General features: G+C 43.1%; 1 protein-coding gene across 4 annotated transcripts in view; it reads right to left on the bottom strand.

Moving 5' to 3' along the window:
• Window positions 1-17,141, bottom strand: part of LOC132114489 (glutamate receptor ionotropic, delta-2-like) — a 398,065-nt gene that overhangs the window by 73,320 nt on the left and 307,604 nt on the right. The gene's annotated exons all lie outside the window — the stretch shown is intronic.

The following is a 17,141-nucleotide window of genomic DNA, read 5'->3' on the forward strand; positions in this document are numbered from 1 at the left end:
CAAATTCCAGAAAATAATTGGCTAAGGTGAGGTTCATGAGTGCTGAACGCCCTCTGACACCCTGGAGCTCACATCTCTGAAAACATTGAAGCAAATTTTCAAATAGAAATTATCTTTATTAAGAAAACACATATTTGAAATCAAATTAATGCAAAAACATTCATCAAAATTTTATACCAATGAAAATTAAACAAACCCTTTCATTTTTGTACATTCAAAGTGCTACACAACACACGTTTACTGTGTAACGAGGAATGACACGGAATTCATCAGGGCCCGGTTCCCCAAAACGTTCTTATCGCTAAGTAGTTCTTAACCTATTCCTTAACCTCTCTCTTAACCTTATGGCATGATTCCTGATATGTTCGTATGCTGAGTATATCTTCTGTTAGTCACACTTTCGTAAGGTTTGTCTGGACCATTTGTAAGCTCTCTCTTAGTGTTGTATGAGCTCAAGACGCTAGTCTCCGCCACTGTGAAGCAGTCTTTAGAAATCAGTGCAGCGCAGTACAGGTCAAACTATGGTATATTGACAATATTGTGGCTCAACAATGATTTTATGTTATGGACATTTTAAGACTCATAATAAATTATGTTCGCAATGGATACAGGCCTATTTATGAAGTTGACTTTATGTGGTATCAGAACTTATATGGTGGTAATTAGCCTAGGCTTTTTCCTAATGTAATTAAAGTGAATTGGCAATCACTTTTGATAATTAAAATCAGGCTCTAAATGGCTAAGATCTATAAATGGGTAAGCATGGTGGTGTCCAGTTCCAACGTGTCCTTTTATTGAATCAAAGACGGAGCTGGACGCGGAGCCGTTTAGTCCATGTCAAATTTTTTATTCGGCAAAACTTAAGCCCTTTTGACATTTTGCCTGATGTGGCTATATATAAAAAAAATCGCCTCCCAGGGCAGCTCATTATGGAGCTGCTGGACCTTCTCAGACCTGCGCTTTCCAGGCTAATGCGGCAGAATTTTGCTTTAGGCCCTGAAGTCCAGCTGCTTGCAGCACAAGGTTTTTTTTTTTTATAATTTTTTTTTTTTTGCGCTACAGAGAGCTTCATCAAGGTTGTGGGAGAGGGCTAGGGCCTAATCAAGACCTCGGTGTGGAGGTGCATCCACACTGTCACCAACGCCCTTCTGCGCCATGCCAGGGATTACATCCTGGTGGATGGCACACTCATCCCTATCGCCAATCCATCAGTGATTGATCAGGCGTACATATCGTGAAAGGGATACGCGGCCATAAACGTGAAGGTTATAGTGGAACATGGGGTGTGATTTCTGACCTGGTGGCAAGGTCCAGCAAAACTTCAAGTTCCTCTGACGAGAAGCTTGGTGCCTATTTTACGTTGCTTCCCCAGCATATTCTGTATCTAACTCTCTCTCTCTCTCTGTTCATTGTAGATAGGTTGCTTTTTATTGAAAACATTAACCAATGGCAATCAATACCGCATTAAACAGAAGTAACTGCAGCTGCTTGCCAATTAATTCTGATTGTAAAGTACCTTACCATTAATATAAAAGTGTATTATATAATTTTTAGAAGTCGTTAAACCCATGTCAAGAAGCAGCACAAGCGGCACAACGGGATAAGGAGGGTGGAAGATTAGCGAGGGAGACCCGGTTCGTCTAACCGTCACAACATATCATGTGAACATATTACTGACCATTTGATAATTTAATTTATAGTCTATATTCTACTGATAACTTAAACTATGTTAAAATAAATGTTACTGTAATAATTTGAGGAATGTTTCATTTGCATAGAACGTGTTGTCTTTCTTAACGCTGTATTACACCTTCGCGTGAAGCGGAAAATCTATTCAATGTTATATATTTTGCTGTCTTGTGTACTTACATTATCCCAAATGTTTCAAATTCTCCTTTGTTTTTATTTTGAATCCGCCCTCTAGCGGCAAAAAAATTACATATTGTGTCTTTAAATGGATAAAATACTATTTACTAAAGATGAAAACCACGAGCATTTCACGTGCTTCAGTAGGAAACAAAACCGCGCATATGCACCATTCATTGCGTGACAATCGTGAACACCACAGCAACCACTTGTGTGTCTGCGCTGAACGTGCACCTCATGTATAAAAAACATTTTAAGGGCCTCTTGGCTTTTGGGGGCCCAAGGTGGTCACCTACCTTTGCCTAATGGTTAAGTCCACCTCTGTTTAAAACTGCACTGTAGGCAATTATTTGTGACTTAGAAACCTTAAAGTATCTATTGAAGAGAACGGTGGAAGCTGTCATATTAAAAGATTTCAGCAAAATTCTTATTTGGGCTTTTCCCCAAAGAAGGCAGTGCAAATTAGTGTCCTAAAGTTCAAGGCATCTGCGCTGTCAGTCGGTGTGCGGTTAATATTTAATCCCCTTGTTGTCACTGTCAATTTTTCTCATTTTATTTAATCATAAACTGAAGGGCAGGGGATGCAGGGCCTCATGAATTCATTTCAAAAGAGTATCTGATTATTTCATCATGATGAGTCATTTGTGTCTAGGCAGAATGAATTATGAACTCAAAAGTCTAAAGTTACAGCAAACACAAACAGCTCTTCCTGCAAGTGCCAAGCCTGGGAAAGGCTGTGTGAAGCGAAGCGCAAATGAAACAATGCTCCTGTCCTCCCTCTGAGGAGGTGGGCTTACGATCCTTTCAGAAGGAGGCAGTGTTGAGTTCGTCTTACTCTGCACTCCCACATCCGAATGAATGCTATTATAATTGCAGAGATGATTGACAGATAAATGATCTATCTAGAAAGGCCAGCTGTCACTGACTATTTTCAATCTTCCTGGATGGTGTGGATGTAATTCACTTAGTCACACAGTGCTGATGTGACAGAATTCATCAAGATACAGTTTTGCCAATGGCATACACTTTCAAATAAAATAAAATACAGTGAATAATTCATGGTTTGTGACAGTAACACTTACTGACTCTGAACTTTAAAAGGGTCAGGCAGATTAAACATTTGGTATAAGTATTGAGACTATGAACAGACTGCACAACTGCTTTCAACATTGATAATAATAAGAATGATATCTGACGGATAATGTGACACTGAAGACTGGAGTAATAATGCTGAAAATTCAGCTATTTTAAAATATATTCAAATATATTAGTTCTCTTACGAGAGCTCTCTCGTACTGCGTCTTAGCTAAGACGCTACGGGAAAAGTCTCTTTTCACGAAATACTGAAGCAAAAAAATATCCTTAATTTTGTATTTTTGTAAAGCGCATTTGCAACAGTACACAGCCATAGGCGAGACGGCTCGTTCGCTCATTGGCTTGTTCTGCGGCAACTGCACAGCCTATCGAGCGCAGGCTGATGCAACATCAGACCAATAAGGGCGCTTCGCGCCCTTCTTGCCACTTCCCGCCGAAACGGGTGTGGCCCAACCTATAAAAGGAGCTCGAAAAGGCTGACTCACCTGATTTTTCATCTCTTCAGTGAAGCTCACGCATCGCTGGATCACGGAGGAAGCAAGCGCCGTCTGAAAGAGCATATCAGCAGGACGAGCCATTCTGAAGCTGCTGGCATCGCCGCCTTCCACTGCCGTTCCTGCTGCGCTATCCGGCGCCCATATCCTTTACATCCTTTATCTGTTATATCCTGTGTTCGCCCTGCGACGCACATTCACAAAAGAGCTGCGTCTTTTTAAAGATGCCCTCGTGCGGCTCGTGCAGAGCCCCGCTCAGCGAAGGAGATCTTCACGTCATCTGGGTCTCCTGTCTGGGTGAGGACCATGCAGCGCTCGCGCTCGCTGACATCATTGCGAGTTAATGCCTATGGTGACTCTGAGGACTCGCCTGGCATCCTTCTCGAAGCCTGCATCATCCGCAGCGCCGTAAGAAGCGCCAGTCGCAGCGCCTACCAGAACCGCCTCCAGCTCAGCCGAGCTTGCCGGTTCCCTCCGCTTCGCCGGCCTTCCCTGCATCGCTTCCTGATGTTCAACGTCCGCTGCTTGCCGACACGTCATCTGAGGAAGTGGGTCTCAGGCCCGCGTCGGAGGAAGAAGACACGTGCTCTCTGCTTGCTTCGGGCAGTGAGGGTTGGGCGAGCTCCGTGGATCTCGCGCCCGCTGCTCAGAGGCCCAGCAGACGGGGGGATATCGATAAGGAGCTAATGCGAGTACTCTCGCTGGCCACGGCGAGCCTCGGCCTCGAGTGGTCTGCACCAGCGCCCCCTTCACGTTCCCGGCTGGATGGTAGCTATCTTCCGGATGAGCGCTCTTCCTCAAGCTCAAAGCACGCCCCTTTTCTTCCTGAGCTTCACAAAGAAGTGGCGAAAGCTTGGGACGCTCCATTCTCGGCGAGAATCCCCTCATCTGTTTCGCCAGCATTCTCCATACTGGACGGTGCTAAGAACAGAGGCTACCTGTCACTTCCGCCGGTGGAACAGACTATAGCAGGGCACCTTTGCCCGCCCTCTGCTGGACGGCGGACTAAGGCGGCGTTGCCATCCAAAGCCTGCCGCATGCCGTCATCGCTGCTCGCACGGATATTCTCTGCTGCTGGGCAGGCTGCGTCTGCGCTACACACCATGGCTACGCTACAGATTTTCCAGGGCGATCTCCTCCGCAAGCTGGATGAGATGGGACCTGAAGTGATCTGTCTCACGGATCTGAGGAGTGCTTCGGATTTCTCCCTCCGCGCTACTAAGTCCGCTGCACAGGCCATGGGACGGGTTATGGCTTCCGCTACGGTGGCTGAGAGGCATTTGTGGCTGACGCTTTCTGACATCAAGGAGTCTGAGCACGCTGCGTTCCTTGACGCGCCGCTAACTCCTGCTGGCCTCTTCGGATCTTCAGTCAACGAGTTTGTGGAGAGATTCGCAGAGGACCAGAAAGCTTCGCAGGCGTTCAAGCACTTCTTGCCGAAGCGCTCCAGTTCTGCAGCTAGCCGCTCTAGACCGGCCCCACAGAGCTCTCAGTCACGCCCACCGCCTCCTGCTGCGTCATCGCCATAGTGTCAGCAACGCAGCTCGGGACCCCGTTCTCGCTCTTCAAGCCATCGCCCCGCGCCGCGAGAGCTGCGGCAGAGGATTGCGGTGAAGCCAGAAGCCCCGAAAGCATCCTAGCACTGCTGGGACAGCGCCGGTGTTCGAGTTCCGCTGCGGCCGAGCTCTCACCCAAGCGCACCACTGTTGCAGTTCCAAGAGTTGTGACTGCCTCAGTGTCCTCTGCAATGCGCAAGCCTGCACGAGTGCCCACTTGCCTGCACACAAAAGCCGCTATCACGGCTACCCAGATGTTTCACAAAAAGAGTGTTTTTTCTGGTGTTCGGGCCACGGCCGATGGTGCTATAAATGTAGTGACGATGCCCACTCCTCAGTGCCCATCTCCACATGTAAGCACAGCCCTGCACACAGGGCCTGCGCCCATAATGACGACTCAAGTCGGTCGCGCACACTGCATAGTAAACGTGCCCACCCCTCAGTGCCCACAATTACTATGTCACACGCGTCATGTGGTTTCTGTAAAAACGAAACCCGTGCACGCTCGTCCGGCCACGGCCGATGGTGCTATAAATGCGGTGACGATGCCCACTACTCAGTGCCCATCTCCACATGTAAGCACAGCCCTGCACACAGGGCTAGTGCACATAAGATCGACACAGATCGGTCGAGCGCGCCGCATAGTGAACGTGCCCACTTCCCAGTGCCCACATACACTATGTCACATATGGCGCGGGGCTTCTGTAAAAACGAGGCCCGTGCACGTACATTCTGCACAGGCAGACAGCGAGTTGAAAGTGGTAAATGTGCACACATGCAGCCCACGGTTACTCGCAGATATATCGAGTCCCACGGGACCCGCTCAGCCTCCCCCCAGTCGGTTAAGCGCCGGGACGGGGTCGAGGAAGAGCGATCTGCCCGCTGTGATCAGCGCGCTCCCCGCCTCAGATGCGCAGCACACTCGAGCGCCGCCGTTGCCCAGTCAAGAGAGCGCGCTTCGCATCCAGCCCTTAGCCATTCATGCAGATGCATGGTCAGCGCTTACAGGGGTTTCGGATTGGGTGCTAGGCATTATAAAGAGAGGCTACTCGCTACAGTTTTCTCGACGCCCACCGCGGTTTTCAGCGCGCGTCGAAACTACGGTCAAAACAGAAGTAGCACACATTCCTCGGGCCGAAATATCAAAACTGTTGAGCAAAGGGGCTGTAGAGCCTGTGTCTCAAGCTCAAAGCGAAGGGGGGCTGTACACAAGATACTTTCTGGTGCCCAAGAGAGACGGGGGTCTCAGGCCCATACTGGATCTAAGACAGCTGAACAAGGCATTGATGAAACGCAGTTTCAAAATGCTCACGACCAGGAAGCTCCTCGCGCAGATTAGCAGAGGGGACTGGTTCATGTCAATAGATCTGAAGGACGCGTATTTTCAAATACAGATAGCGTCAAACCACAGGCAATATTTGAGATTCGCCTTTGAGGGCCAGGCATACCAGTTTACAGTCCTGCCATTCGGCTTGTCCGTAGCTCCTCGTACGTTTACGAGATGCATGGATGCAGCGCTCACTCCTCTCAGACTCAGATGTATACGAGTGCTGAATTATTTGGACGACTGGCTGGTTCTGGCCCAATCACGAGCGGAGCTCGTGGACCACAGGGCCGTTTTACTCGATCACCTCGAGAAGCTCGGCCTCAGTGTCAATTGGGCGAAGAGTTCGCTGAACCCCAGTCAGACGATCCTGTTTCTGGGTATAGTTCTGAACTCGTGTTCCATGACGGCCCGGCTGTCACCACAGCGCGTGATGGGCATTCAGCGCGCAGCGAGTTTTTTTCTGCTGTGGCGCGACCGTGACGCTCAAACACTGTCAAAAGATGCTGGGCCTCATGGCCTCAGCATCTCCGGCTCTGCAGCTGGGCCTGCTCCGCATGCGCCCCCTGCAGTTCTGGCTGAAGGCTCGGGTGCCGCGCAGAGCGTGGGCGTCTGGCCGGCTGCATTTCAAGGTCGATCAGAGCTGTGTTACGGCTCTAGCACCTTGGACAGCGAACGGCTGGTACCGATCAGGTGTAAGCCTGGGGACTTCCCCGAATGTGAAGATGGTGTCGACGGACGCCTCCACTTCGGGATGGGGGGGCGCTGCTCGAGGGCAGACCGTCCTTTGGCCTATGGTCAGAACGGGAAAAGCTCCATCATATCAACTGCCTGGAAATGCTGGCAGTGGAGAACGCGCTGACGCGCTTTTGTCCCCATATCAAGGATCACCATGTCGTAGTCCGTTCGGACAACATGTCCGTGGTGTCCTACATAAATCGCCAGGGCGGTCTCGGGTCTCGAAACCTGTGCAGGCTGACGAAACGCCTCCTGGTTCGGACTCAGCGCATCATGCGCTCGCTGAGAGCAGTGCATGTGCCTGGGCTGCAGAATCTGGGTCCAGACAGGCTGTCCAGAGGCAATGTTCCTACGGGCGAATGGTCTCTACACCCGCAAACAGTCCGGCTGTTGTGGGAGAGATTTGGCAGAGCGGAGGTGGACCTCTTCGCGTCCCACGAAAACGCTCACTGCCCCGCATTCTTTTCCAAGAACGAAAGCGCGCTGTCGCGGAGATGGCCGTGCTGCCCGCTTTATGCTTTCCCTCCCGTCTCCCTCCTTCCGCAGGTGATAGAACGGGTGAGAGAAATGAGATGTTCAATACTGCTTGTAGCACCTCTTTGGAAGAACCAACCATGGTTCCCAGATTTGATGCAGTTAGCAGATGTCGCCCCGTGGCCGGTACCGTTGAGGAGGGACCTCCTCTCGCAGGCCAGGGGCTCGATTTGGCACCCTCAACCGGAGTTGTGGTCCCTCCATGTGTGGGCGCTCAACGGTTACCCGCTGATCTCGCAGTGGGAGTGCTAAATACCATCACTCAGGCTAGAGCTCCGTCGACACGACATCTGTATGCCTCAAAGTGGTCGGTGTTCTCCAGCTGGTGCACAGCGGTTTTGGAGGCCTTGAAGGGTTCCCCTTTTGAGACTATCCAATCGGTTAGCCTTCAGCATCTGCGTTCAAGACAGTATTCTTGTTGGCTCTCGCTTCGGTGAAGCGTGTGGGTGATTTGCACGCGCTCTCGGTGAGCCAGTCGTGCTTGGAGTTTGGGACCAATGACTCAAGGGTCATACTCAAACCTAGGCACGGTTATGTGCCGAAATCCCTCAACACACCGTTTCGGGCTCAGGTTATTGCCCTGTCTGCCCTGCCGGTGTCAGGGGAGGATGGAGACTCGAGTCTTCTTTGCCCTGTCAGGGTCTTAAGAGCTTATGTGTCTCGCTCTGCTGCCTTTCGGCAGACGGAGCAGCTGTTTGTCTCGTTCGGTGGACGTTCCAAGGGAATGGCTGTTTCGAGACAGACTCTATCCAGATGGATAGTTGACGCCATAGCGTTAGCTTACGCTTCCAGGGGCCTTCAGTGCCTGTTGGGCGTCAGAGCACACTCCACAAGAGGCGTCGCCTCTTCGTGGGCGTGGTCTACTGGGATCTCCTTGCAGGATATATGTATGGCGGCAGGTTGGGCCTCGCCGTCTACATTTATCAGGTTCTATAACCTGGAGGTTCCCGCCTTGCAAGCAAGGCTGCTGTCGGTATAGTCGAATCAGGGCCCTGAGGGGAATTCTGAGTTCACGAGTGCTATGCGCTGCCGACTGTTATATGGGCAGTATTGCGTAAGACCCGCATTGCCACATTAGTCAGGCCTTGCCTCGGCTGTGTGATGTCATATTGCCGCATCTACGGATGCTGCTAGATATAGGACGGAGGGCTTTTTCCCTTTTCTGTCCTGGGCTCTCTGTGAGTCCCTCAGGTGACTGTGCACTGTAAATCCTGGGCGTTGCTTCAGGTTTATTGGTGTGTGATCCCTGCGCGCACAGCGTTTTACATTGGGTTCCCGTAGCGTCTTAGCTAAGACGCAGTACGAGAGAGCTCTCGTAAGAGAATGTACTCGGTTACTAAACGTAACCTCGGTTCTCTCTAGAAGAGCGAACGAGTACTGCGTTCTCTGCCGTGCGTACGATTCACTCTGGTTCGCTTCGGCGATGAAATAAATCAGGTGAGTCAGCCTTTTCGAGCTCCTTTTATAGGTTGGGCCACACCCGTTTCGGCGGGAAGTGGCAAGAAGGGCGCGAAGCGTCCTTATTGGTCTGATGTTGCATCAGCCTGCGCTCGATAGGCTGTGCAGTTGTCGCAGAACAAGCCAATGAGCAAACGAGCCGTCTCGCCTATGGCTGTGTACTGCTGCAAATGCGCTTTACAAAAATGCAAAATTAAGGATAATTTTTTGCTTCAGTATTTCGTGAAAAGAGACTTTTCCCGTAGCGTCTTAGCTAAGACGCAGTACTCGTTCGCTCTTCTAGAGAGAACCGAGGTTACGTTTAGTAATCGAGTACGATTTAAATAATAATAATACTTTTTTCACTGCATTACTTTATACTATATTTTTGATAAAGTAAATGCAACCTTGGTAAACATAATAGACTCACAGCATGCATATATATATTTTATACACTATGAATATCTCATATTTCTTTCCACATCTCTTTGTAATTCAGAGTCAGATACACAGCAAAGCTGAGCACCTGTTCATCAGTGAACACCTCGTTGCTTCGTCATCTCAAGATGAAGAGCTGTATGCCGCTGAGTATTCTCTCATGCACTTATCTTGATCACACAGATCATGACTCATTCAGACAAAATACAACTTATGTGGCTATTTGCAACATACTTCTCACACTAGCATGAGGACAAGCCATGTTTTGCCTGTTTCTCAAAGACATGCAGTATTTTAAATGGTTGTCATGAAAGACTGACTAAGTAGGGTCATGCATCTTTATAATATAATATAATATAATATAATATAAAGTGATTATAGAATATATCATTGTGTCTATATGGCTTTCTATAGGCTGCCCCCCCCCCCCCAATAAGCATTAAGGGACCCCACATAAGGACCACGTAAATGTTTTATTTATTATTCTTTATTACAGTATAGCTGGGTTGGCTTTTAAAGCCAGAAATGCTAAGATGTCTATTCTGGTAACATTCCCGGAACATTCTGGGAAATAAAACTTGTGAAGTAATATGAGCAGGCTTTATAAGGCTAGAAAAAACAAAACAAGTTTTGAGTTTAAAACATCTTCATTCATTCGTCCGCTCGTTTGTGCAAAATACCTATCATTAGACAGGTCCAAGGATGTCAGGATGTCTATGAGCTCAAAACTAACATTCCCAAAACTGTTATCTGAGTAGGCTTTTAAAGCCAGAAAACAACAAAACAACAAGTTCTGAACTTAAAACATCGACAAATTGGAAGTGACCCCTCTACTCTTTTGTCAGCAGGGGAAGGCAAAAGAACTAACTATGCCCCCTTGCTCCCTGTGTGCCACCTTTTGTGAAGTGCCACCCACAATCAGATTAGGTGAAACAAATAAGATGTCAGGGGTGAGATGGGTTTATGGTCATTCATTTTGACGGGTCGAGTCAGCCCTTGCCACCACAATCTTCTGGATTAGGTCAGCGGGGAGGCGGGGCAGGCTGAGCGTGTCACTAATAATTACAACTCCATGCAGCCAAGGGGCTTGGCACCTCTCGGTCTGTCTAAACGGCCAGACTAATGAAAGAAGAAAAGTGAGGTGAGGCTGGAAATGAGTAATCTCTCGCACGGGCTGCGTGGGGCTCCCTGTGTCTCGCCTCCCTCGAACAGCTTCAGTCAACTGCTCTCCACTTTTCATCTTTTTTCACACCACTGTATTCTCTCATTGCTGTGTAACAGCATCCACTTGAAACAGATATGCCCCAGTTACACAAGAAACAGCCCTGACAAGAGACTACTGGGAGTGAAGAGAACCGCAGGGTTGTGTTTGTGTGTGTGTGTGTGTGTGTGCTGATACTGTATATGCAACAATTATGTGTCCTACCCAATGCTGAGGAGAAACGAACAAAAAGTAGCGACACTTACCTTAATTTTTCAGCAGATTAAAAGTAAGTAATTAGTAGTAGCTTTTCTTTGCCAGAGCAAAAATAAAGTACACTACTGTTCCAACCTTTTAGGTCAATAATTTGTAATATTTGATCTGATCAGTTTAATGCATAAGCAAGGACACATTAAACTGATCTACCAGATCTAATATTACAAAGGTTTAAAAAAAAAACAGTTTTTAACATTGATTATAATAAGATATGTTTCATAATCAGCATATTAAAATAATTTCTGAAGTATCATGTGAAACTGAAGTCTGAAGTAATGGCTGCTGAAAATGCAGCTTTGTCATCGCATAAATAAAATATATTTTAAAATATGAGAAAAGAGAAAAGAGTTATAACTGACTTCACTGTATTTTTGAACAATTAAATGCAGCCTTAGTGAGCATAAGAGACTTCTTTTAAAAGCATTTATAAAAATTGTAATGACAACAAGTGATACCCACTTCTTCCTCAGGTTAAAAAGTGATTACTGTAACATTATTGAAACAAATAAGCTTTTACCATGTCTCATGAATGTTCTACATCAGGCAGAATGTATGTGCGCACAGATTCTGTTTGTGTGAAAACATATTTATGCTTATAGCATGTGGAGCTGTGTTCTGTGGATGCACTGCTGTGAGGTGGCTTACATCTCGGATCCCATTGGCGATTCACAGCAAGGTCTGAAATTAAACACTTTTCTCCTTTACACATTCACAATGAATTATATAGTGCTGAGTTATGCTCCAATATTGCATGCATTATATCTCTTCTCTTATGCACAGTAGGGTTTGAGGAGTTCCATGTGCTGGAAAGAGGAAGGTCAGTGGAGGGGAAGTGCTGCTCAGTGACCGGGGTCTAGTGGAGTGGTACAGCAGGAGGTCCACGAATCATTGTTTGATCTGAAACTAATTTTTGACTTATGAATGAAAATATGCATAAAAAAACAAGTTTAAGAAAGATAAATGCTAACACTTTACGACACTTTTTTTCTTCTTTTTTTTGCATGTTAACATAAATTGAGGTCAAGTCAAGGTGAATGTGCAATGAAAAATAATTCTAAATAATTTATTTTTCTAAGTTAAATATTAATTTTAACGTTTCAACATTTCAATAAAATTAAAAGATGTATCTGTTTAAAATTACTTCATAGACCTTAGCTAAAATGACCATTTAAAAAAAAAAATATTTACGAATATTAAGAGATTAATAAATGCTGTACAAACGTATTGTTTTATTTTAGTCAATGTTAATATTAGTTATGTATTAATTAGTATTAACAAATGGGACCTTATAAATGTTTTATTGTCCCTCCCACATTAAAGTTTATAGATATTGATCATTATTAAATTGTATCGATAAGTATCATGAATAATGACAAAAAAAAAATAAATAAAAAAAAATAAAAATAAATAAATAAATAAAAAAACTTAATTAAGCTCGGTCTTTGATAATTTCTACATTTTCTGATACATTTTACATTCCAAGTTGGATAAATCAACATGAATGTATTATGAACGAACAGAAATTGACAATGAACTATAGTATATTTAAATTAACATATACTTAATGTTAATTGAGGAATTCTGTTATAATTTACATTTACTGTATAGATTAAAAATATACTAGATATTATATAATAAATAATTTAACATGTATTAAAAATATAGGGCTGTGAATTTTAAAGATTATTTTAGTGGATTTGGAATGCATTAAAATAATAGTCAAATTCATTAAAAACATATGGAAATACAGGATACTAAATACATGTTATTAGGCCAGGCTTAAAACACAATTCCCAGTTTTATGTAATATCCAACAGGGGGTACTTGGTCTGAAAAAAAAGTAAGACCCCTGAAGAAGAAGAAGAAGAAGAAGAAGAAGAAGAAGAAGAAGAAGAAGAAGAAGAAGAAGAAGAAGAAGAAAAATCCCCTCTGAAACATTTTAAAGCTTGAAGACCCTCAAGGGTGATATTTGCAACAGGATTTCATGCAGTTCCTGCAATGTGACTTCTGAGTTTGCCTCATTTTTGACTGAAGGGTCATCTGGGGCTTGACTTTTCTTGTCCACGTCTGTGAGAACCCATCTGTAAACTCAAATGCTGGAATGACGAAGACCTGCAAGCCATTGAGGGTGTTTGTGTGCTGGTTTGCCCATGTTTGTAGAGATTACAGCTAAAGGTAGTCTGAGCAAATCCTGTGCCATGCTGAGGAACCCAACGCTGGGTCTCTGTGTGTCTGTGATAAGGCAAAGGACATGTGTTATGAAAAAAAAGAGAACGAAGAAGAAAAAAAAGAGAACGAAACAAAAAAAACTTGTTCTGTTCTCCTCTAAGTGTCAGACAAAAACAGGGTTCTTCAAAGCCATTATAATGTCTCTCTCCAGACTGACGTATGACGCGGCTGAAAAAAGAGTGAAATCTACAATGTTAGAGTATGCGCTTTTCATATTTCAGACTTGATGGTGGAACGAGGGAGAGCTCAGTCAGAACGAAGATGAAAGGAATAAGAGAGAGGAGCCGAGATGAAAGCACTGATAGGGGCATGTGGTCCTTATATTCATTGTGACACCACACTTTTTAGTGTGTGTATGTATGTAAGGGCTGGTTTGAGGAGTGGTGGTACAGTTAAACAGATGTGTGAACACAAAACAAGGGGAATGGAGAGAGAAATGTTTGTGTGTGTGTGTTTCTGAGAACATACTGAATTGTGTTTTACATCGTTGTGCCACAGACACTCATCTAATTGCAAGACAATCAAAAGGTAGGATGATTGAACCTGTCATCTATCCATCTTTCTATTTTTTCTACCTCCCTGTAGTCGGTTTCACCTCCTTCTCTTCTGATGCTGCAGCACTTCGAATTAACCCATCTCTGTAACGACTTGAGAAAACGCCCTTGAGATCTACTATCAAACATAACCATGACTTTCCTATTTCATGGTTCCAATTGTCTTGAGTGTGTGCCCAAATTTTAACGAAAGTATGCCTTATAAACCACTACTAATTAGTTGTACCAAACCTAATTAACTTAAGGGATGCTTAAGGGTCAGAGGATTTTTGGAACTTTGCCCAGATGTCTATGGATGCTTATGGGACCATCCTTTGATGAAGTACTGAAATATGGTATATTTTATAGTATATTTTAACAATGTCACATCTAGTCAGGGATAATAATCCTGAAATAAAATAAAATATTAGATGAAAAACTAAAAAAAAAAAAAAAAAAAACTATGCTTTGCATAGAAATGTTATCTGAATAAGTAAAAAAAGAAAGAAAAAGAAAATCTTTTTTAAAAAAAGGTTACACCTGCTTTCATTATTATAATTTATAATATTATTTATCCAATAAGATAAACTTCTATAGTCTGAGCATTCTATACAGTATGACCAATGTCCAGAAATGGTACTTTTAACTGTTTAGTATTTAGAAGACATAAATAAGACATAAATAAAAAATAGGATTTTCTGTAAGGTTTTTTAAAATTTACTTGAGCTTTAATTTTTTCTGCTGAACTACAACTACAAATATGTGATTTCAAGAACAAATTGTAGCGTTACATTATTTTATTTGTGAAAACATTGTAGGTTACATAAGAAAATTAAAAAAAATAATAATAACTTCCGGGGCTTTACTAAACACATTTGGGTCTTAAACCTTGGAAGTCCTCCCATAGCTGCCCATGCCCATTCTGTATATTAATTTAATAAAGAAAAATATGATTCTAACAAAACATACTGATGATGTCAAATTTTGCACAACTAATCATTGCAGTATATATATAATGATACAGTGCAGTAAAAGTGCTGTTCGTTAAAGTGCTTCTAAAGATTACAGGGCATAAAAAAAAGAAAAAAAAAAGTGAATTACAGTTCATTCCAAAGCTACAATACATGCAAAAAAGGTTACAGAGTGATCAGCAGTCAGCTTCAAAGATCTTAAAGCACAAATGCTTTTTCTCAGTTAATTAATGTGGTTCCTTTGGTAAGCTTAAGACATCAGGGAGCTTGGCATTAATTACAAATCTACACCTTTTACTTACAAACACACACAGATAAAGAAACATTTTGGAAAATCTTCAAGGATTTAAAAGATGTTTTAAAAAAAGACAAAAAAGTCTGTATTTGTGAAAACTATATTTGTTAGTATTTTAACATTTAAAGGCATATATAAAGATTTTTATTTATTTTTTTGTTAATCTACATTATGCCACAAGTCGAGTCAAGTCGAGTTGAACTGAGGATGTTCCGTTAATATTATTATTATCTGCAAAGGTCCAACACAATCAAATAGCTCACACATAATTCTGATGGCAATTCATTCTCTCTGTATAAGACATACAGAAAGACACATCAAAGAAATGAATGTGAAAATGATATTTATTTAAGGGGGATCTATAAAAAACAAAAAGTCAAGAAGCATCAGAGGAGAGAGGCAGAGGTCTTTGTGAGGCAGATGAAAGTGACTCATCGAAGAGAGCGACTCCAGCTATGCCATTCCAGCTACGTCCCTTCTCTCCCCGTTCCCTTCGCTCTTGTTTTAGAGATTGGGTGTATTTGTACAACCAGCTCTCTGCAAAACATCAAATACGGCTGCAAGACAAAGGATGATAGTGATGTTTTAAGTGGTTGGGGGAATGCATGTAAGCATACAGCACAATTGTGTGTATCCGTTTGCGTATCAGTTTGATTCTGGTGCTGTAGCCTATTCCACAGCATGTAATCAGCTCCATCTAAACAATTTCAGCCTAAAAAAACACCGAACTCAGTTCAGTGGTCTGATGAAAGTGCATATAGTTAATATACTGATTTCTCACCATAATGAGCGCAGTTCAAAAAGAAGCATAAATTGCAATTAGATGAGAAATGGACCCAGATACAAGGGAGCAATTAGGCTGTCTTATTATAATCATCATCATTATAACCAGCTCATGTAAATTCACTGATTTTTGGTCAAGTACAATTCCATGCAAATATTAATATCTGTTGGAAATATCCATTGGATAATGAAGTGTTTACCCAAGGAATGTCACCTTGTTTAGGTCTCAATTTTACTGTATTCATGTTTTCTAATATCATTTTTAAAGTAAATTTTATTGTTTATACCCCACACAAGGTGTGCAAGCCATGTTGGATGCTTTATTATTATTATTTTTTTTTTCTACTTTATCTTCTCAATAAGCATCTCGCATGGTCATGTTTATACATCTATTTGGCCATTTTCACAGGACACATTCTTGTGTTTAAAAATATTAATAGGAAACAAAACGAAACTGAGCCGAAGGCACACATGAAGAAGGCACGCATTTTCTCATAGACCATTTGTAATTTGTTTATACTGGTAAACTGTAATTTATACTGTTTATACTGTTTACCTGTAATGCAAACACTTTCTCAAAATACTTATCCTGTCCCAGGTTCATCTGATTGTTTGCTTGTTTTAAAACTAAAAACTGGAATACAATACACAACATTTAAAATCAGAACAGATGTTAAAACACTAAACACTGCGTATTTGCCTATTTTTAAAGGGTTAGAAAGTAAAATTTGGCATCATATACTAAACAACTGAGAATCACACACTACCAGATTTATGCAGAAACATGAGCCTCACTGCTAGATGCATGACACATGAAAACAATATGTGTTCTAAAAACACCTCAAAATATCAAACATATTCCAATATACTTAGAGATGTGTAATGCATATAGTCAAGGATATCAGTCTGGCACATATGAACCTTAAATAAAAGCACAGATTTAGAAAACTTCCAGTGTGAACAGCCGCTTAGGTTTTTACAACTAATCATACCCATATTTCCCTAAAAAGACAATAATCACAAGTAATCACAAACAAAGTCTGTTCTATGGACAGCCGAACTTTCATTCTGCAGGTATTGTTGTTATTGGATTATGGAAATCACAGAGTACATACAAGCAATATATATTCATTTTTGTCCATACTGCAAGTTAATCTCTCTAAAATGAGAAAGCAAATGCGAAGCGAGATCTGCAGGGGTTTAGAAAAACGCATTCAAATGGTTTGCTACAATTAGTACTTTCTCTCAGAAGCTCCATTTCCCATCGTGACTGCAAATGTCACATCTGTAACACTGGAATTGGCCTTTGCGCTTTCACAAACAGTCGGTAGCAAAACATGGCAAAATATTGCTGGTAATTAATGACATCAA

Source organism: Carassius carassius, chromosome 34, assembly GCF_963082965.1.
Source record: "Carassius carassius chromosome 34, fCarCar2.1, whole genome shotgun sequence".
Lineage (NCBI taxonomy): Eukaryota > Metazoa > Chordata > Actinopteri > Cypriniformes > Cyprinidae > Carassius > Carassius carassius.